General features: G+C 42.2%; 1 protein-coding gene across 1 annotated transcript in view; it reads right to left on the bottom strand.

Moving 5' to 3' along the window:
- Positions 1-22131: 22131 nt before the first annotated feature.
- The window catches only part of LOC142104314 (uncharacterized), a 41971-nt gene continuing 41426 nt past the window's right edge, over positions 22132-22676 (bottom strand). Inside the window, exon 13 of the mRNA XM_075188913.1 lies at positions 22132-22593. The gene's annotated coding sequence lies outside the window, so the exon portion shown is untranslated. The remainder of the gene's footprint in view (positions 22594-22676) is intronic.

The raw sequence follows: 22676 nt of genomic DNA, 5'->3' as shown, positions 1-22676 counted from the left end.
TATGAGTACCACACCAGCACAGTGCCCACATGTCAATGCTCAAATAATTGTTGGCCAGTCCACCTGTCTCCAAATGATTATGTAATAACCAATGTGCCCACTTGAGAATATGCCACACCAGCCAAGTGCACATATTATTATTTACCACACAACAGAGTGCCAACATAAAAAAGCTATTAAGAGCCCTATTGTTTATATACCAGCCAAGCAATATGTCACCCTAGTATATACCAGTTCAGTAGAGGGCTCATAGAAGCCAGTCCAACACAGTGAGTATATTATATTGTAGCCCAAATCATTGCCCACATAGTTAAATACCAATCCAGCAGAGTGAGGATACAATAGCTGATCACAGTGTCCACATGATTGTATACCAGTAAAGTTCCCTTATTATTATATGTTGGCCCAAAACAAATTATAACATACCAGCATAGTAGAATGAGTAGAATGATCATATGATTATACCAGTTGTGTTCTTTGCGTTATGTATACATCAATATCTGCCGCACTGTTGGGTGCTCCTGCAGAAGTGTTGGTTCATTACTGGTCGCTTACTTTGAAGACCATACACAGCTGTTAAGCACCAGTACTCAGTGGGAATCAGTAGTTCTCTCTGCCATACTGACTGGTCTGGTAACAGTACAGGAGTAACTGAAGTTATATCATTGTTACACTGATATCACATTCCAGTCAGTCTCTCCTTCACTGCTAGGCAATCTGTACTGTGAGTCAGAACCCTGCACTGATGACTATTTGCAAACACAACAAGTGGGGATTGGTGAAGGAAATAACCAATGTTGACATCCAATGGGTATACAAACACTTAAAGACTCTCTGTTGTAAGGTGATTTTATTTTATCAAATACTCAGAAAGAACAACAACAGGAACTGTTATAGCCTGTTACAGCCCACAGCACTTACAGAATCCTAAGCATCTGCCAAGGTTGCATAGCAGGTAATTCAGCCCTGATAATGATATATTTTGCTGAGTCATATATATAGATAAACATTGGTTTTGTTTTGAATATCTTGATAACGTAGAAGTGTAATAAAAACTGGCTTACGGGTTCACTAACAAATAGACCAGTTCTAATTACAATGGAGTCTGTATTGCGACTTACTAAATCTATACTCACTCATAACTACTTCTCTTTTGGCAGTGACATATGCCTACAGAAAACAGGAACAGCAATGGGGAGAAGAATTGTGCCATATTATTCAAACCTGTAAATTGTGAGACTTGAAAGTTTTGTCCACATTCTCTATCAAACCTATACAACTGCAACTGGAAGTAATAAGGAGACAAGAAAGGAACTTTATACTGCACATGGGCAGTTGCTCCAAAAATATCAAAAATACTCCTCTCCTGATTGCTGTAGATATTACAGTTGAAAGAGAAAGATGGCTGCTTAGCGAGGGCTTTAATGTCATCTCTCCCACTACATATTGCGAACAAAGCTAAAGCGATGTGCAGGGCCGTGGAGAGCAATCATTTGCCCGGCTAGGGGGCTTTCTGGGTTCCCCTCTCCTATATCATTCATCACTTCCAGTGTATATGCAACATGTATACCCCAGGGTATGGAGTGCAGATTGTTGTTGACTGGAGTAATCATGACAATCACATGACTCTAGGGTGGGTCAGCGCATATGTGGCTGCACCTCCGCATAGGATTGTCCAGGGTCGCCAAGAGGAATTTGGGACCCCTGTATAGCAACTTTCTGGGCCCCCCTTCACACATAGTAGCAGGAAGGATGTGAATGGGGCGTGGTCACATAGTGATGGGGGCGTGGCCAACATGGGCTGTGGCTGCGTCTCTTTACACATGACATTATAGAGGGAATTCAATAAGCCACAAAGTGTCTCGGGAACATCCATGAGACACTTTGCAGTGGAGATTTTGTCAGAAATGTCTACTGTAATTGTCGGCAATGTGTGTAGCGCGATGTCCACGCGCCACATCGCCAGCAATTGAATTCCCCCCATTGTGTAATAAAATGGTGTTGCTCTCACCTACCTGTTATTGCAGCTTTTGCAGCCTGGTACTGGATTCTTGTATGGATTCTGGAATGTTCAGACCTGTTTAGAAAATGTACACGAAATATAGAAAATAATTAGTGGACACAGTACACAACACAGATCACACAATATATAATTATATAACAAGCAAAATAGGTTTGATAAAAATAATCACAGATACCTATATGTTTGGAAATGGTCAAATAATGAAACACAATTGTAAGTGTATAAGAAAAATGGCTGCCTCTAGGGGCTCTACAACCCCATACAAAGATAAACACACAATAAAAATTATGAGGCGCTCAAAAACCCTTAAACATAAATTCAATAATGATGAGAGAAAATTGCATAAAATTTTAAACTCAAAACTAATGTATTCATAAAGTAACATGGCGGAGATTCAATTGCCGGCGATGAGGCACGGGAACACTGCGCTGCGCACATTGCTGGCAATTACAGTTGGAATCTCCGCTGCGAGGTGTTCCATGGACTTTCCTATATATATAAAATTATGTTTTATTATAATTTATGTATTATATAAAAATTAAGAGGCGCTAAAAAACCTTTAAACATACACACACCTACACACATATATATATTTAAGTGTTTTGAACGCCTCTTAATTTTTAGCATGCAATATAAAAGACATACATTATAATAAAACATAACATATAACACGCCACCACCCCGGCCACATCACGCCACCCCCACAGAAAGATTACGCCACAGCCACATTACAACTTCCCCCAGACATATCAAAACACCCCCCACAACCCCAGCCCAAGTCACTTCTCCTTGCTGATGGGACACACTGTCTGGGGACCTGTAACTCCCTCCCCTCCCCTTAACACTCCTCACACCTGCAATTCGAGGGTGCGTGCGAGCGCCACCTGCTGGTAGAATTTATTAACTTTTTTAATAAAAATACTAGACTGTAGGGCCCATGCCCCTCAGGCAGGCCGGGCCCCGGTAATTTGTGACCACCCCATCCCCCCCTCAGCACCCCTGGGGTTGTCCACTCCTATGCACTAGCTTATTCCTGGTTGTTTTTACCCAATTCAGTCTGAAATTAATGTGTTATATTATCTATCATTACTATGTTTTTTAAAAATCCAAACAGGAAAATAATAAATAATAATAATTAAATATTTTTTTTCCTGAGTTGCTAGTGGGCCCACCAGAGGCCCAGGCTTTGAGGCTTCACCCCACCCTGTCATCAAGCATGGGGATATGTAGTTTTCCCAGCTACAAGGTCTTCAGGCACTGCCCAGTATTATAACTGATTATCAACCCTCGGGATTAGAGGCCCACAGATAATAACAAGGGTTACATACAGTATATAACCCCCTGTTGCTTGGTGTGCTTAGATGTTTTCCCTCAACAACACCTCGGTATCTTCATTTCTGCCACCAGGTTCTCGCTCAGTCTATCTCACCTCAGTTTCCTGTGTGTGAAGTTGCAAGCAGGTGAACATCCAGTATGTACTTTTGCTTATCTACTGGCTAACATAGTACAAAACAATGTGTCACGGGCACTAGGAGTTCTGCCCAGGATTCACCAGTTGACTATGCTTACCAGAGGGGCGGAGTTTGCACAGCGGTCCTCTGGCAGCAGGGTGAATAGTGGAACGTATATAACAGCAGATGGAGAGAGGATGCCAATGGAATTGATGATAGTCAGTGACTTGCAGCTATACTGGTAGATGAGTCAGCGACTTGCAGCTATACTGGTAGATAAGTCAGCGACTTGCAGCTATAGTGGAAGGCAAGTTTCAACCACGGAGAGCCAGGTGGACGTGAGCAGGTGAAGGAAGGTAAAGGGAGAGTCAGTGGTCTGCGCTCTGCAAGTTGTACCACTGCTGTGAAGGGAAGACTTGTCCAGGTGCAGGTAGGTAGCGGGAAGTCAGTGGTCTGCGTTCAGCTAGTTGTACCACTGCTGTGATGAGAAGACGTTTCCAGGTGCAGGTAGGTAGCGGGAAGTCAGTGGTCTGCGTTCAGCAAGTTGTACCACTGCTGTGATGAGAAGGCTTGTCCAGGTGCAGGTAGGTAGAGGAGGCGTCAGTGGTCTGCGGACAGCAAGTTGTACCACTGCGAGGAGGTGAGGACTTGTCCAGGTGAGGAGAAGTGGAGGAATGAATAGAGTCAATAATTGTATGAATACAATGAGAGCACAGAGGAACTTGCTCCAAACAGATATGCAGCATTATAGCTAATAGTCTATAGCGGGTATGGATACCGCTGCTGAGTAGGGAAGCTTGTCCTAAGCGGATATGCAAGGTAACAGTTGAAAGTCAATAGCAAGTAAGCATACCGCTGCTGAGTAGAGAAGCTTGTCCACGAGGATATGCAGGCACAGCAGGAGCGCTGAACTGCTGAAGCGGGTATGGGAACCGCAGGTGAGCAGAGCAGGTAATCCAACAGACAGCTGAGGACACGAGCAGGATACAAGAGTCAGTAGCGGGTATGAGAACTGCTGATGAGCGGAGCAGGTAATCCAGTAGACAGCTGAGGACACGAGCAGGATACAGAAGTCAGTAGCGGGTATGGGATCCACCGATGAGTAGAGCAGGTAATCAGCAGGAAGCTGAAGACACGAGCAGGACACAGGAGTCAGTAGCGGGTATGGGAACCACCGATGAGTAGAGCAGGTAATCAGCAGGGAACTGAAAACACGAGCAGGACAAAGGAGACACCTTCAGAGACTCACAGGGAATGAGACTCAAGATCAGGCAACGATGTAATGAGCACATGTGCCTTAAATAGGGAGAGGTGCCTGATCCACCAATTAGATTAAAAGCAAAGGTCATAAGAGTTCTTGGAGGCTGCGCATGCGCAGTCCATTAAGATGGCGGACGGCTGCGGCTCAGGACAGGCGCCGGCAGGAAGGCTAGAGAACCACGCACCAGTGCAGAGGCACTCACGGTCCAGTGAGTGACACAATGATTAGTCTCAAAGTTACATACTGTTACGATTATGATGCCTTAGTCAGTATTAGCACAGGCTTACCTAGGGCGCGGAGTCTAACGGCCTTCCGGTTTTCACCAAGAACCACCGCAAGGTAGTGTGGACTTTGCTGCCGAAGAACCGCAGGTTGCGGCCCCCAGATTAGCCTACTGACGTGAGGGAGAAAGTTCTAAGTGATGGCAGGCAGACAAGCAATAAGACAAAGCGGTGCAAGTACAGGCACTAACCGTTAATTCCAGGCGTTGTAGGTCTGGAACAGTAACCGGTAGATGCACGGAGCCAATGGGTGCGTGGCAGGATAAGGGTCCAGAGACACGACCGGGTCAGTACACAGGTGATATCAGATATACGGTGCCAGAGGGAGATCCAGAGAATAGTTGGTAACACAGCCGAGTCGGTACACAGGAGATAGTCCAGTTCGTGGTGCCAGGGATAAGCCAAAGAATAGTTAGGTCACAGCCAGGTAGGTACACAGGAGTAGGAGGAATAGAGGGATACACAGGGAGCAGGTTCACAGGAGTCAGGAACACAGGAACTGTAGCCAGGAACAGGAAACACATTGCTCTGACACAGGCAGCGTGTCAGAGCAGAGAAGATATAGGAGTTTGAATTCCCCGCCCAGGAGTCACATGATCGGCAGCAGGAAGAACTCGGAAGTGCGGCAGCGCCATCTGGAGAAGCGCTGCACGGATCAGATACCGCTGTCAGACCACGCTGACAGCGCAGCGGAACGGGGATCAGGTAAGTTCTAACACATACATCTCAAATCTCATATCACAATACTCTCCCCCCCGCCCTCTTAGATCTACCTCTGACCTGCGCCTTGTCTCGTCTCTGGTAACCACCTCTCAGTGCTGCCTTCAAGACTTCTCCCGTGCTGCTCCCTACTTATGGAATTCCCTACCATGCTTAATCAGACTTTCCCACAGCCTTCAAATCATTATACGCTCTTTGAAAACCATGTCTTTTTTAGAGGGGACCTTATCCCCAATAACACTATTCACAATAATGCACCCTCACAACTATCCAAATCTTTACTCTGAGACACATTTACTCCTCTTGTTTCAGCTGTGCCCTCTTACACTTAGAATGTAAGCTCTCTAATGAGCAGGGTCCTTCATACCCTTTGTTTTCATGTCTGCATTTGTTTTGTCTGCTTTGCATGTCCTTGTTCTATGTATATTCTGTTTTTCCTACTGTATGGTGTTGCAGAGCATTGTGGCGCCTTACAAATCTACGATAATAATAATAATAATAATAATAATAATAATAATAATAATAATGAAGTTCAACAGTGACACAAAAATCACATTACAAAACAGCCCAATTCTGACAAACAGAGTGCCAAGCTGACCTACATTATTTATGCCTTTGTTTCTGCATATAATTAATATTTATCTTAAAACATATTTAAATCTTTCTTTACACAGTACTAACCTGTACAGTAGACTTAACGAATAAAGACAAGTGAGAACAGAGGTGTAATGAATAAAAATATCACTAGATGGCAGCAGCGGCATTAACCTTTATGTTGTGAGATTCCATGTTTCCTAAACTGAACACTATAAACTACTGTCTTTTTTATAAAGACAGCACAAAGCAGTCAGATTTCACACTTCAGTTCAGAGATGGGCAACATGATATACTTAAAGGTGACCCTCCAATCTTCAAAAGAACTGCACATTACGCCGGGGGCAGCCCTAGACTTTAATTTTAGGGGGATGTGATTTAGCACAGTCACGCCTCCTTCATTCTGATCGGCTGGTCCCGATTGTCCCTGCCCCTTTTTTAGCGCGTCTTGCCAATTTAAAATGTATGCTTGTGCTGCCAGGGGTGGCGATTGCAGCCCCCCCCACCCCCCTCTGGATCCACCACTGCCAGGGGCGGATTGGCCATAGGCCTTACCGGGAATTTTACCGGTAGGCCGATGACCTAATGAGGCAGTCTGTAGGCTGCTTGGTTTTTTTTTGTTTTTTTTTCCATTCTTTTTTTTTTTGTAAATCACTGGCCGCCCGGATCTACTTAATCTGGGCAAACCAACACTGTGCCGAATGAGGGGGGAGGCCAGTCTGATATACCAGCAGCTGGACGCGTATTATTATAGTTGGTGGCTGGCCCCTTCCCCGGGACCAGCCACCTTCCCCCTAGTAGCTGCGCCTGCGATCCCTCCCTCTTGTGTGGCTGCAGTGGTCACATGGGACGCGCACCACATGACAGGTGCCGTCCCATGTGTGCTTAGAAGCGCGGCTGGAAGGTAAGTGTGTGTGTAAATGTAATGTAATATTTGTGTGTAGGGGGCCTCTAAATGTAATGTAATGTAATGTGTTTGTGTGTGTAGGGGGCCTCTAAATGCAATGTAATATTTGTCTAGGGGGGCCTCTAAATGTAATGTGTGTGTGTGTGTGTGTGTGTGTGTGTGTGTGTGTGTGTGAGGGCAGGGGGACATATGGCAATGTAATGTGTGGATGTGATGTCAGGGGGGCATATGGCTGTTTAATGTGTGTGTGTGTGATGGCAGGGGGACATATGGCAATGTAATGTGTGGATGTGATGGCAGGGGACATATAGCTAATTTAATGCTGGGGTGGTTTGTGGCTATTAATTGAATGTGGAGACGAGTTTGGAAAGGAGGGCTATTTATTACTGTCCTGAATGTGATGGGGCAGTTCCGAATTTGAGTGACTGTCTTGCTTAATCAGGATTTGATCCAACAACAAGGACAGTTGGGAGATATGTCCTGCTTCAAACTGTACTGCTCTTGAAAGCAGAGCTGCGTGCAACTAACAGTAGTGCACACAGCTTTGTTTGTGTATTTGTCTAAAATGTATACAATATGATAACCCCCCTGTTTTAAGTCGTCACATCTAGGTTTTCTTAAATGTAACTACAACCATATTCCAGTAGTTCTAAATCCTGCATACTTTAGTGTTGGCCCCACCTACAGTTGATTTGGTCCCGCTCACACGAGGCCCCTTCAATAATTTTTTCCAGGGCCACTTTAAGTTCCCAATCCGCCCCTGACCACTGCATTACCCTTAAATTAAGTAATGCAAAAACAGCCCAAAAAATGCCCACACATGCTTTCCACTTGCTCCAAAATTCTCCCATATGCCCTCATACCCCACTTGCCACAAAATGTCACCACATACACTCGGATCCCACATGTATTTCAAATATTCCCCACATGCCCACCACAAGCCACTCAGACCTCCCCACATGTACACCACAAGCCACTCAGACCTCGCCACATGCTAGTCGGATCTCTCACCTGCCACCACAGGTCACTCAGATCTCCACACATGCCACAGAGATCCAACATGCCACTCAGACCTCCCCATATGCCATTCAGCTCTCCCCACATGCCACTCAGACCTCCCCACATGCCCACCACAAGCCACTCAGACTTCTCCACATGCCCACCACAAGCCACTCAGACCTCCCCGCATGCCCACCACAAGCCACTCAGACCTCCCCACATGCACACCGCATGCCATTCAAACCTCGCCACATGCTAGTCCGATCTCTCACCTGCCACCACAGGTCACTCAGATCTCCACACATGCCACTGAGACCTCAAACATGCCCCCAACATGGCACTCAGACCTCCCCATATGCCATTCAGCTCAGCCCACATGCCACTCAAAGTTCCTCACATGTTAATCAGACCAACTTATAAGTGCCTACTCACTGGTTAATCTAGTAACCTAAATTACAGCCTAAAAATTACAAACATACCTTTAGTCCAGAGGCTGCAGAGGAAGGAAAGAGACCATGTGGTGCAGAATAAACTGCACTCCCTCATACTCTTCCTAGTTCTCTGATGTGCTCCTGACCTCCCTTCGTGGTGCAGGGGAGGTCATGTGATGTAGAATCCAGCTGCACCTTCTAACATAAAACAGATAATAAGTTAGAGAGGAGCTTTAAGTTGGGGGCTGTAGATAAACGCTTTCCACCAGCTGGAGACCCATGGGCTGCCTGTCGCCCGCATCACTACTTTAGGCCATTCCTTTATTTTCTCTAAATCTAAAAGAAAATGCTGCCTTCAAAAGTTTTCTTTCAAGTAACGTTGGCAAAAGTCTCCTACTTCTATTGACTTCTTCAAATTTACTGCCTCTTTAATACATTTAAATATATTTTCAACCTTTGCAAACCAACCGCTCTGACTACCATCAATGCTAAAGCTCTTGCTTCCTACTTTTAGGAAAAGATTGACAAGATCCCATTTGAAATGGTATTCTCTTCCTCAACCAACAACATGCTCAATTCTTTTCCTGCACCACTTGGAATCTTCTCTTCATTCTCATTTCTACAACTGTGCCTGTATTTTTTTTTTTAAAATGTATGTAATAAGACTTTGTTACTTGTTTAACCTGTGTTTAGTTGCTGCTCATTGAACCAATTTTATGGCTCTGGCCTGGCTTTTATATAGCCTGAGTAAGCCCAATAGTTCCCCCCTCCCTTTTCTGATCAGCTGTCCAAATAGCACAGATGTAACTTATTTTGAAATCATCCTCACTATTACCGTATATACTCAAGTATAAGTCGACCCGAATATAAGCCGAGGCACCTAATTTTACTACATAAAACTGGGAAAACTTATTGACTCGAGTATAAGCCTAGGGTGGAAAAGAGCGCTAATTTAAAAACCTAAATAAAAATGATAGGTTCAATCTATGAAATCATTTTTAGCTAAACCATAAATAACAGTAGATGACAAGGAACATTCATAAATGATTATAAAATCATTGGCATTGGGTACAACCTAACCTAAATAAAGAAGGGGTATATAAGGGGTAGGGATATAAATGTATGAACATGGTGGCTGTATTGTTTGTTCATCATGTAATTGCACTGTAAATTAAAAAACCAAAAAATGAGAGAGAGAGAGAGAGAGAGAGAGTTTAGTGGACAACTTCTTTGATGTTTTGGTACTTAACAAAAACAACATAACAAAATATATATAAATTTTATACACAAACAGTTCTACAGCAAATGCAACTAATGCTACTGGAGAAACTATGGCTCCCGTCTTAAATGGTCCTGTATAGATGAGCGCCTTTTAGTATGTATAAATGGGAGATTATGCACACCCAAATTCCTGCCAGTCATTGCATTGGCTCCGTTTCTTGTAACTTAAAAATCTGATTGATTTGAGATATATAGATCAGTTACTTGTGCCTTTCCTCTTGCGTAGATACGTATGGATGCACTGGGTCTCCTCTGTGAAAGTCACTGGAGCACTGAAGTGGTTTCGCTGGATGAAATGAGTTTGGTTAATTTCTTTCTCAAGTACTCTTTCTCAATTGCACTGTAAATTAAAAAACAAAAAAAAAAAGAGAGAGAGAGAGAGAGAGAGAGAGAGAGAGAGAGATTTTTCACTTACCTGGCAGTGGAACGCATATGCAGAAGTTGACAGCCGAGGGACCGGACACCAGGTAAGTTCACCCGTGTATAAGCCGAGTGCCCTTTTTCAGCATACAAAAGTATGCTGAAAAACTCGGCTTATACACGAGTATATACGGTACTTACCATTTAGTCTGGGGGAGACGTATGTGGGGGCAGATGAACTGATGATAATGGAAGCATAAATAAAGGTATGTAAATTCAAGTAAAAGAAGAAAACATAGATTTCTTTAGTTATACACAATAACATGTATGTGATATGTGTAAAATACTAGTATGGATGATTACAGTCAGGGGAGGGCTGGCAAATTTCAGCCAAGGGGGCAAGACTTGACTCAGCAGCCTATTTTAAAGGAAGAAAAATGCATTGACCCAGCCCAAGGTACCGGCCCAGGACCGGCCCGGGGGGTGGATTCCCCACTGTCCCCCTGCCCAGCCTGCCCCTGATGACAATATACTATAAGCTGGTTACAAAAAGCGCTACGTTATCCCATGTGTAAGCTTAAAATAACATACAATAATATCTGCTGATAGTCATGATCTGCACATGATATCCCCATCTGACTGCACTGCTTCCTGGGTGAACCAAATACAGACTGTGTCTTTCAAAGAGACTGAAACACAGCATCAGCCTATATGAGTCCAGCTGTAGAATAACTTGCAAATTTAAGTATTGAATCAGGAAAAAATGAAAATCAGTCGTTTTAATGTATGAGCCAAATTATTGCACCTTAATGTTTCTTTTCATCTAAAGCAGGGTTGTCCAACCCGTGGCCCGTGGGCCGCATGCGGCCCAGCACGCCTGTAAATGTGGCCTAGAAGGAGTTTTGGTTGTGGCAAGGGGGCAGCACTGTTAATGGAAAAAAAAATTGTCCAAAAAAAAGAAAAGAAAATACTTACCTTATGGACAAGCGGTCCCGTCAGCTGGTACTCCGGCTCCCTCCCTTGTCTCCTCCTCCGTGCGGTGCTCGGAGTGAATGTCGGGCGTGATGTCATCGCGCCCAACATCCATTGCGGAGCGCAGCACAGAGTAGTCACCCGCGCGGAACAATCAGCAGCAGAGAATTGGAGAAAAGAAGAGAAGAGGACAGGAGAACAAGCCGATTAAAAGGTAAGTTAAGGGGGATTTTTTTTTATTATTTCAAGGGACGCTGACCAGTGAATAAAAGTCACCTGGTCCTGGAGCATCATGGACCTTATCTCCCTGCTACATACTTCTACTTGTAATACTAATGGGGCATTATATATTATTCTCTTTGGCCCATTATAAGTTGTTATCCCTTAACTAACATAGTGGTGTAATTATCAAAACAGGTCACAATTTGGGGTCACAGTGATGCATATGTCAGGTACCGCAGGCCTGGTCAGGGCACCCTGATATACAATGCCTGGCTTAAATGCACTTTATTGATATTGCAGCGAAACAATACAAAAGTGATTATAGTATAATAACTAGAGAGGATTTTTTGAACAGGGCGATTGAAAGGTAAGTATAGGGGGATTTGAAAAAAAAGTGATATATATATATATATATATATATATATATATATATCACTTTTTTTCTCATATATATATGTTAACTATGTTTTATATGATTTTTTGGATGATCAGCTATCGTTATTGTTAGTGTATCTTATGTGCGGCCCAAACCAACTCGTCGTCTTCCAATGTGGCCCAGGGAAGCTAAAAGGTTGGACACCCCTGATCTAAAGGAATTGTGTGTATATAATAAATATGATTTGCTATGATGCTCCCCTTTACAGGAATCCCTGCTCACTTCCTCCTTTGGGGGCATATTTAAGAAGCCCCGCTTAATATGAAAGATAGTTTTCAATCCTCATCGCATTGATAAGGATTGAACTATCTTTCATATTTATCAATAAACTTCAGCAGGGACAGCAGTTACATTAAACTGCTGTCCCTGGGAAGTTTTTCACTTAGCTGTTCGGCAAACCTCTTCAGTGCGAAGAGAAGGGTCTAAGTGCAATCTTCCTTAAATTCCTAGTGCGCATGCGCAGACCGAAAGTATCGGCCATGCGCACTGGGAGCCATTGTAGTGTGACCATGACTCATATGACAGGGAGGGATCACATGATCCCTCCACACATGCGCTGTGCAGCTCTGCTCTTCGGAGCAGAGATGTCTTCAGGGAAAGTTTTCAATTATGCTTCAGCAAAAAAGCAAACATGGGAAAAAAGCAAATTTGTGTTTTTGGTAAATAGCATTACCGAGCACTCACCATACATTGTTATGGGGACTTCTCAGGAAAATGAAGAGAGGTGCAAAGCAGCAGATATCTATGATATGATATGATTTAACTGAGGATTTATATTTGATAAATAGGCCCCTTAGACTCTGTCAGTGACCACATTGGCAGGCTGAAACCCCATATTTAAGTGGTACAGTTGTTAAATACTCTACATAACAATGCTATCACCAGTGCTAAGCCCATTGATGAATTGGGCGAGACAACAATAAGCTTTATCATCAGCTATAACACACTTTTTTACATACAATGGGGCTTTTTATCCTTTTATAAACATGCACCATAGTATGTCATATGCATATAGATTATATATACAGAAAAAAAATATGGTATTGGAAGGCATATTAAGTCCAATCAGGTGGCCCAAGCACTACAATCAGCGGTGGGCTAATTACTGTTGTAGGAGGTGCAGCGACTATGGGGCCCAGAAGTGAGGCCCACAGCCTCTGCACACTCTATGACAGCGATAGTTATTACTAGTTGATGCAGGCATTAATAACAGTACAGGCTGTTCCACCACTGCCTGAGCCCACTAGAAACTAATGTGCAGTGAAGCCCAAGAGGTTCTTTAACCGATTAGTAGAATCAGCTCTAAACTTTTCAGAAATTCTTGAACTTTAGCTAAACCCCAACTTCAATCCCCAGAGACAATTTTTGGGTAGAGTAAAAAGTGATCTGGTTATTAGGTACAAATAACAATGGATTTTCACAAAATTGCTGATAATATTGCAGAAAGACTATATATCTGCTGCTCCTTAGGTGGCTCAGATTGTGATTACATTTTGGTAAATATAAGTATTCTAATTTTCCTCATAGATGTCCCTGAATATACATGAATATAAGCAATGGCCCACTCCCAACATTGTGCACGGCTACCCCAGCAGGCCTTCTGTTGGCCCACAGAGTGGAGATTGGGCATTATACACGGTGACTGTGCTGCTGAATGCAAAGCAAAATATAATAGCCAAAAGCAAACCAAAGACATAATAAACACTGACTACACAAGCACAGAGTAAGATAAAAAAATGTTTATTGAGCCAGCAACAATGAAAATAAATTGACACTATAAAACATGGAAATAAAAATTAAAAGAGAACAAAACTCTGTTTGTTAACAATAAGACTTGCAGTATGATAGTACGTTTTATCTTTACCCATATTGTTTAGTAAACTTTTTTTTTTATATACTTTCATACTACCGTATATACTCGTGTATAAGCCGAGTTTTTCAGCACATTTTTGTATGCTGAAAAAGGCCCCTCGGCTTATACACGGGTGAACTTACCTGGTGTCCGGTCCCTGAGCTGTTAACTCTCTCTCTCAGCTCCGCAGTGGAACGCATGTGCGTTCCACTGACAGGAAGTTTTGCATTTGTAACAGAAATGCGGGGCTGAGAGAGAGAGAGATGTCAGGACTAACGCGGGAATACAGCTGCTGCTGAACTGATTAAAGAATCAGAGCATAAAGTGAAGGACTTTGAGGACCAGTAAGCTTCATCCTTCTTCTTGAATCTCTGGGGATGTTGTTGTGGATCTGTGGGGTGACACTTCTGTCACAAAGGATTACGCCTTAAAAAGGGATACCCCAGGGTTGGCTACCAGCGCATCTGAATGGTACTGTTCTATGTGTTCCTCGTAATGGTGACAGTGGTCTATGTTGTTGTTCCTGTTTCACAGTACACATTTGAAAAGAATAGTAAAAGGTTTCATACATTGGCTAAGAGAGAGAGAGAAGCCTTTTACTTATATATGCACAACAAAAAAAAAAGGTAAAAAAAACCCCAAAACCTTGATAATGGCGCAAAACATAGAGAGAGTACCAATAGGGCTATACAAATGGAAAATAAGCACCATGGTAAAACAGCTATATAGAGAGAGCTAAAAGGAGCTAGCTTCATTTTTATTCTTTTATTTTTTTTTTAAATTTACAAACCCAATGATCTGCAGATGCATCAATTTACATTACACAAGAGCACCCTAGGGTATTGCTTAAATTATCTTTGATTTATTTGTTACTTTGTACCCAATGATTTTATAATCATTTATGAATGTTCCTTGTCATGTACTGTTATTTTTGTTCTAAAAATAAATTCATAGATTTAACCTATCATTTTTATTTAGGTTTTTGTGGTTAAATTTGCGCTGTTTTGCCCTGTTTTTTCTTTACCTTGTCTTTTTGTTTTGTGTTTCCATGTGCATAGAATCACTATAGAAATGTTTGAGTTCTGAAATCATTTGTTAAGACTGTGATTATCCTGATTGTTTAAAACTCTGACTGAAATTACAGTAATTAAACAGAAGTGAGCTTTTAAAAAAAAAAAAAATTACCAGTAGCTGCTGCATTTCCCACCCTAGGCTTATACTCGAGTCAATAAGTTTTCCCAGTTTTTGGTGGTAAAATTAGGTGCCTCGGCTTATATTCGGGTCAACTTATACTCGAGTATATACGGTAAATTGTTTAGCTGACTGGAATATGATCCTGTGTTCATCCTAATAAATGGATGCCTCCAACAATAGAATCAATACTTGTTGCATTGCATATAATGACTTTTATGCTAATGATTTATAATACATTCTACTTTTAGATTTTATTCAATTCAAAATTTAGAATTACATATTTTAATTTAACATTTATCTACACAGCATTGGTCCCCATGGAGACCTTTAGTAAATTTCGGAGGAAATGTATCAAACTGCGGTTTGAGAACATTTCATTTTTCGGTGATTTTTTCAGGCAGTTTCGAAGACAGCAGATATGAGAGGGCAAACTAATAGAAAAACGCTGGAAAACTGCAGCTTTCAAATGCGTCATATAGCAAACTGACCTTCCTGGCATTTAGCTATGAATACAAAGCGTGAGATGTGTCAATCAAGGGTTTTGCAAACCACCAGGAAATCCTTCAAAATAAAGAGGTGGTCCTGATATGCAAGATTGCTCAAACATGTGATGACGTTAAGGGGAAAGTGTATGTCATAATGCTGTGTACTATGTATTTCTCATGGAAGAGATGGAAAATGGTTGCTTTAATGATGCTTTTCTTCTTGTTATTTTACATTTCCAAAGACTGTGTAGCTCACTTACAAACCACGAATAATATTCCTCCACATGACATGTAATTGTGCACAGATATGGCTATTTCTCCACCTCATATATACATAGGTACCATAGGCAAACCGAGGGGGGGTTTCCTAATGCCTGGAAAATCCCCCTCCAAGCCTGGGGCACTGTATAATTGAGGTGACTGGCCCTGCCCCCGCTTCACACGGCTCTGCTTGAAAAGGGAGAACTGTGTATACCTAACAGTGCACGCAGCATTGCCCATGTATATTATAGGGATAGGAAGAGTTGGAGAGCAGCCAAGCACTGTCTAAATTTATAGCCACGCCCCCCATGCATGCTGGTCACGCCCACTGGTGGCGTGGTGTGGAAAACCCCCTCTACAAATCCTGCGTTTGCCCCTGGGTACACAACCAAAGGCAGAACTAGCGAGCTGTGGGCCCCAATGCAGGGAGGAGGGAACCAGGGATCCTGACTCTCTGCATTTGCCATGCAGTAGATTCCATTATCTCCAGGGGCCACAATGCACGGCACCTGCTGCACCAATGATAGTTCCGCTTCTGTACACACCTATATACTGGTTTTGGGGGTTGTACAAAACAATAATCACTCTGCATCTACTTTTGCAGGATTCCGGGTCCAGGTTGAAATGAGCATTGTTCAAAGAGTAAAATATCACCTCAATGTCCAGTCTACCATCACTTTAGTACAGTCCCCTTCATTCATTGGAATGCTTCTGTATTACTTTTAAAATATTGTTTGATTAAGCCTCATTTATGGCTGTGTGAGAGAACATCAGGATTGTCTTTAATGCATTTGTTACTCTTTGAAGTAATTAAAATGCATTTGCAAAGTGCTGTTAATGTTATAATAATACAAGTTAATAATAATAATAATAACAATAAGTGTGCCTGAAAGAAGCAAAACACGTATCACTGAAAGTATAGGCCAAGGCCTAATAACCACCAACTGTGAAAACTTGTGTAAGGTATGTACTTTGCAGGGAGAAAAAAGCTGCAGGGAAGTCTGACGCTGGACCTGATTCATCACAGCACGCATACTGAACTAAATGTTTCTTTTAAAATGCCCGTAAGTTGGCTCTGCGCTCCCCCGAATTCATCAAGGCATGGATCTCAAAATTTGTGCACTATTGAATTCGGTGTAGGTCTGCTGTACTCTACAACACAAGATGCTGCATGACATATCCAAAGTCTATGTGGATTATAAATTCTCAAAAGAATGTACAGAAACAAGACAGCAAAAAAAAAAAAATCACCCATCCCACAATGAAATACATTCATTAGGATGTTGCTAATGTCTACTGAACATAGCATACATTTTACAATTGTTCCTTATTACAAACACATGTTATAGCATGCATAAGAGACTGTTGTAGAATCCTCTCAGTTAAATAAAATATTGTCCACTGCGATTAGTGTGGTTCCAATGCAAAAAGAGATTTTATTGCCAAACATAGAAAAGTATAACCAATATATTATGCTGCATACTGGATCCAGTAACCGTCATCAATCCTGAAACCTGTGAAGAGACCGATACTGTGTCCGGTGGCCTGTATTATACAGTTTTGACTTGTAAAAAAAAAAAATTGATGATGTCACCATGTATACACAAAGATAACACTAAGATCATTCTTCTTTGGTTCAAGGTTCAGGACAGTTCAGTACAAGGCAGGTCATAAGTCAGTTCAAACGATGCTTCTCCGAAGGTGGGGGCAACTCACTCCAGCTGTGTACGTGCTTTTCCTCAGGAAATCACCGAAAATCCAGTTAACCTATTAACATATGCTGCTCAGAGTATTATTGACTATGGCAAACACCCCTTCCCTGCCACTTTCACTTCCAGAAATCGTAGGCTGTAAATGTCCTTTGCATTCGAAGACAGAGCAGTTAGGGCTGTATTTACTGACGTATGCCATGGTTCTCGGCATGCGCTGATTTTATGTATGATGCGCACAAAATCATCAGGTGCATGTCTTAATATATATATATATATATATATATATATATATATATATATAAACACGTTGTATATATGTAATTAATCACAAGGGAATTGTGGTTACACCCTTGCTCTCCTCTTACGGCACTGCCTGGTAAACCGTTTCAGAGTGAGGCAGAATGTGTCGGTGAAGCTAAATATATCAGTGTAGATTAAAGAGCACATTGTTCTCAGGGAATCAAATACAGTTTATCATATTCCTGCTATAATACAAGAATGTAAATCATTTCACTTCCAGCAAAACTGTTATTGTTTCGTGAAAGACTAGTGCTCTTGTTAAGGAATAGAATAGTTGTACATTGCTAAATGTATCTAAAAAAAAAAAAGCAAAAGACAAAAAAAATATCAACTTTCTTCTTTATTTTTTTCTTTGTGACTAAATAATGGTTATGCATAAATAAGTCCATAAAAAATGTTTCTTATTACCTTTGTATCAATTAAGTGCCAATTAATTTTTTTATTTGTCGATTTATGGATTTATTATATGAAGGATAATAAAGTATACTGTATTACCAGGCTGTAATCCCAAATGACCTTAGCTTCCTTTTGTATTGTGATCTACATGAGTGTGCTGTACAGCAGATTTAAACGAATGGAAAAACTATAAAATAAATGATAAATAAATACCAGCAACATAGCCGCAGAGAAGAAAAAAACATAATCAACTCAAGTACTAGACAGGTTGGGCTTGTTACGAAGTGAGATTCCCCTGTCATACAGCAATGTGATAGCGTGGGACTATAATGGCAGGGGCAAATGCAGGGTTTCTAGAGGGGGATTTCCACGGCATGCTGCCAGAATGGCATGCCATGGAACGGGAGCGTGGCTATAATTTAGTAGGCTGCTATCCAACTGTTTCCATCCCCTTCAAATACACAGGCAATTGTAGCCAACAGTCCTGATTCTGGTAAAGCAGTCCTAATTTTCAATGACTGTCCTGTCTTGGCCTCCTTCATCACACTTTGCCCCTTCATCACACTGTGCCCCCTCCTTCATCACATTTGTGCCCCCTCCTTCATTACTGTGCCCCCTGCTTTATCACACTGTGCCCCCTTCTTTATCACACCGTGCCCCCTGCTTTATCACACTGTGCCCCCTCCTTTATCACACTGTTCCCCCTCCTTTATCACACTGTGCCCCCTCCTTCATATCTCTGTGCCCCCTCTATCACACTTTTTTCCCTCCTTCATCCACTGCATTGCTTTACTATAGTAGTAGAGTGCCATAGGTTTGCTCTTCTTACCTCATTGTACACCATTGTTTCATCATAATTGTTTGCTTTTCTATAATATTTGAGTTACATATTATTGATTTTACCTTCCTATTGCATAGCAGCTGTTTTTCTGATTGTTTACATTGCCACGGTTCTGATCTACCTTAACCTAGCTGTGCCTCATTATCACCCTGCCATATTACTTCTTTGTCACTGTCACACCTCACTGTGTTTTATTCCCCTATGTCTTATCATTTCTGTCTTAAAGACTTTTATCTGCTGATCCTATTGACTATTTTTGACCACCTTCCTCTCCTGTGACCTCTCCCTTCTCTCCATCCACTTGCCTAATCGTTGTCGCAACCACCTCACCTCTAATCTCTCATTGTTCTTCTTCCTCATTCATACTTTCAGTTCACATTCTCAGACTTATCCCTAGCCTTATTATGCTTTGCTCCTCTACCTTATATCCTCTCCCTCTATCCTTCTGCTCCCCTTGTCCAACCTTCATACTCTCTCCCACTCCTTCTCCCCTATTCTTCCATTCTTTCCTCCTATCTCCTCCCTTATTTCCCCCTCTTTCCTCGTCTCCCCCTCTCCCCGCTATTCTCCCCCGCTGCTCTTCTGTCTGCTTCCTTCTATTCCTACCTGTCCTCTCCCCCACAAAACAACTACTATCCTCCCCTACTTATCCCTTTATGTGTTTGCTCTCCAGGTCAGCTCAAAAGTCTGCCCACCCTTGCACTGCAGCAAACCGAACAACCTCATCCACATCTCTCCTCTTCCCTCTCACTCTCTGGAGTACCAGATTAGTATGTTACAAAATTGCCTACATCCATTATCTCTTTATCTCTATTACTTTCAAACTGCTTACCCACACTGAAACCTGGCTATTCCCTGATGACACCACCTCATGCTGCTTTCTCTTTCAGGGGCTTGTCCTATTCCCAGACACCCACAGCCGGCAAGTTGGCACCATTAGAATTCTTCATTCCCCCTCACTACACTTTCAGGTTATTCCCTGTGAACCCTCTCTCTCTTTTTCCTCCTTTGAGGTACAAAGCATCTGCCTCTTCCACTGGGCTCACCTCCATGTGACCATTATCCACTGTCTTTCTGGTCCCATCTCTCAATTCCTGACAAATTTGCCATCTGGCTCCTTCAATTCTGACCTCTTCCTTGGGGAACTTAATATCTCTATAGGCAATCCCTCCAACTTTGCTACCTGCAAACTTCTCTCTTTCTCCTCCGCCCTGTGTCTCTCTCAATGGACCTTCCTCCCACAACAGTGGTCACTCGTTTGATCTAGTCTTTTCCCATCTCTGTATTGTCTCCAACTTCAGCAATTCAGTCTTTCCCTCTCATTGACCCCCATCTACTCTCTTTTAGCATCTCCCCACCTTTCTCAACTTCCCCCGGCCCTAAAGTTACTGTCACCAGCTGCAACCTGGATACCATTAATCCTACCAGTTTCTCCTTCTCTCTGGTCTCACTCCTCGACCCTGTCACCACTCTTTATTGTCCCAATTAGGCTGTCTCAAACTACAATCACACCCTTACCTACACCCTTAACTCTTGTTGTCTTGATCAGCCCTCACCTCAACCTTGCCACTCCAAACTTACCTGATATCTTCTAAAATACTCTTGTAGGGTGGAGAAAGTTGTACTCTCCTGCTGAATTCCTTCAATTTCATTCTCTCCTCTTAAAGTTCTGCGCTATCACTCTCTAAACAGTCCTACTTCAAAGTTCTCATTTCCTCTCAATCCTTCAACTCTCATTCTCGCTTTGTCATGTTCAATTTCCTCCTCTCCACTCCCCCTTCTTGCTCTCAATTTTGCTAGAACCTTCCTTAAAAAAATGGAGTCCATAGATCATAGCATCTACTCCCAACAGCCCCTTCTTGCTAACTCTATCACCCCTTCCTACCCACTTTGTCACTCATCCTACCCTCCTCTGTGGACACTATATCCACCCCCACTCACCACTGACACCCCCACGTGCAGACCCACTCTATTATCTGCCCACTCCATTGTCTGCAGATGAAATCTGTGCCATTCAATCCTCAGCAACCCCCCCCAACCTATCCCCTTGGCCCCATCCCCTCTTCCCTCCTATGTTCCCGCTCTGTCAAGGCCTTGCCCACCTCATCAACCTATCCCTCTCTTCTGGTTCCTTTCCCCTACTTCTTCAAACATGCTCTCCACTCTAATTAACACCCTATCTCCCACATTCCTTTGGCCTCCAAACTTCTCAAACAGGTTGCTTACATGATAATTATTAATCACCTGCACCACCTCTAGATTATCACCCCAACACACTATGTTCCTGTCTCTAAAACTACCCCCCCCCCCCCCCCCACACCAACACAATTCAATGGCCACTATAACTGGGAATTATTCCCAACCTCACAGTGGATGAAGAAGTATATCACTTATCACAAGAAAAGAAAGCATTATGGATACAAAATAAGGCTGATATGAATAAATGCATCTAGTAAGTGGATTCCCATCAAGGAACACTAATTGGGAATTAATTTTCCCATATCACCAAGTTTATTTTTCTTTGAAACATGTTTGTTGAAACAAGTTCCCACTACGTTAAGTTTTTATTTTTTTCCATATATATGACAAACATTATTTGAAAGTTTTGAAGAGTATTGGAGGAAGAACACATACTCCAAGAAAAGAAATGTAAGTATGTTTTTTATTTTTATTCTTATACATGCTGTGAGAGCAATGCCAATAGCGCTGGAAGCTCTATTTTCTTCTTTCAGTATAATATATGTGTTTAGAATTTATGTGTGATTTTCATTGAGTGGAAAGCTGTGGTTGGTAGAAGCGCTGTCTGTCGCCTATCACTTTATATTTCTAATACTACGAACAAACCTGATTACAGATTAACTCTTTTATGGCACCAAACTGCCTTTTTTTACCCCATCCTGGTCACCTATACACCTTTGGGCCCATTACCTGCCCTCAGTTAGCTTACTGGTCAGCTGTGCGTTTCTACTTAATTGTTTAATTGAATTAAAAGCGCCACTTTTAAAGGATACCACATATTTGGCCCCTGCAGCTTAACATTGTTGTTATATGCAACCTATTTGATTTTGCAAACGTACATCATGTCCTAAAGTTCAATATGGCTATTTAAATAATGTAAACAGGCATTTTTTAAGATGAACATATATTTTTATTATTCAATATATGAACTTTAAACATTGATTTATTAGTTTATTTACTTTTTTTGATCTTTTGTCCTCAGTCTCTTAACTTGGACAATGAGGAAGCACCTGATTATTGGTGAGCAAAACAGCAGTGGGTGTCTATGGCTCCTGGGGCTCTTGCTCAACTGGCAGCTATGCCCAACTTCTCACGTGCCATCAATCAATTGAGCATCCATATTTTTCCACTCAGTCGACATCACTTGCATGATGATATTTTGCACCAACACTCATCAGAGATTCTACCTGTCGTTCTTGCACTGTTGCTGCTGCCAAACCTGTAATGCATTTTGGTTGAACTACACTGCTGCAGCCCTGATGGACTGCAGCTCCTGGGCAATTTGAGCACCAAGAGGTCTCTGTTCAGGTGCTATTTCAGCTTCCTGGGTTGGGGTTGGTGGGAGCTAGGCAAGAAGTTCTTCTTAAACTGAAGAACTGAGAAACAATGAAATATTAAAATAAACTGTTTAAAGATTTTATACTTAGTACATAATGGTAGATGTGTGGCTTACAAAAGA

Source organism: Mixophyes fleayi, chromosome 1 (genome assembly GCF_038048845.1).
Source record: "Mixophyes fleayi isolate aMixFle1 chromosome 1, aMixFle1.hap1, whole genome shotgun sequence".
Taxonomy (NCBI): Eukaryota; Metazoa; Chordata; class Amphibia; order Anura; family Limnodynastidae; genus Mixophyes; species Mixophyes fleayi.
The sequence above is the reverse complement of the archived record's forward strand: the minus strand, read 5'-3'. Positions and strand labels throughout refer to the sequence as shown.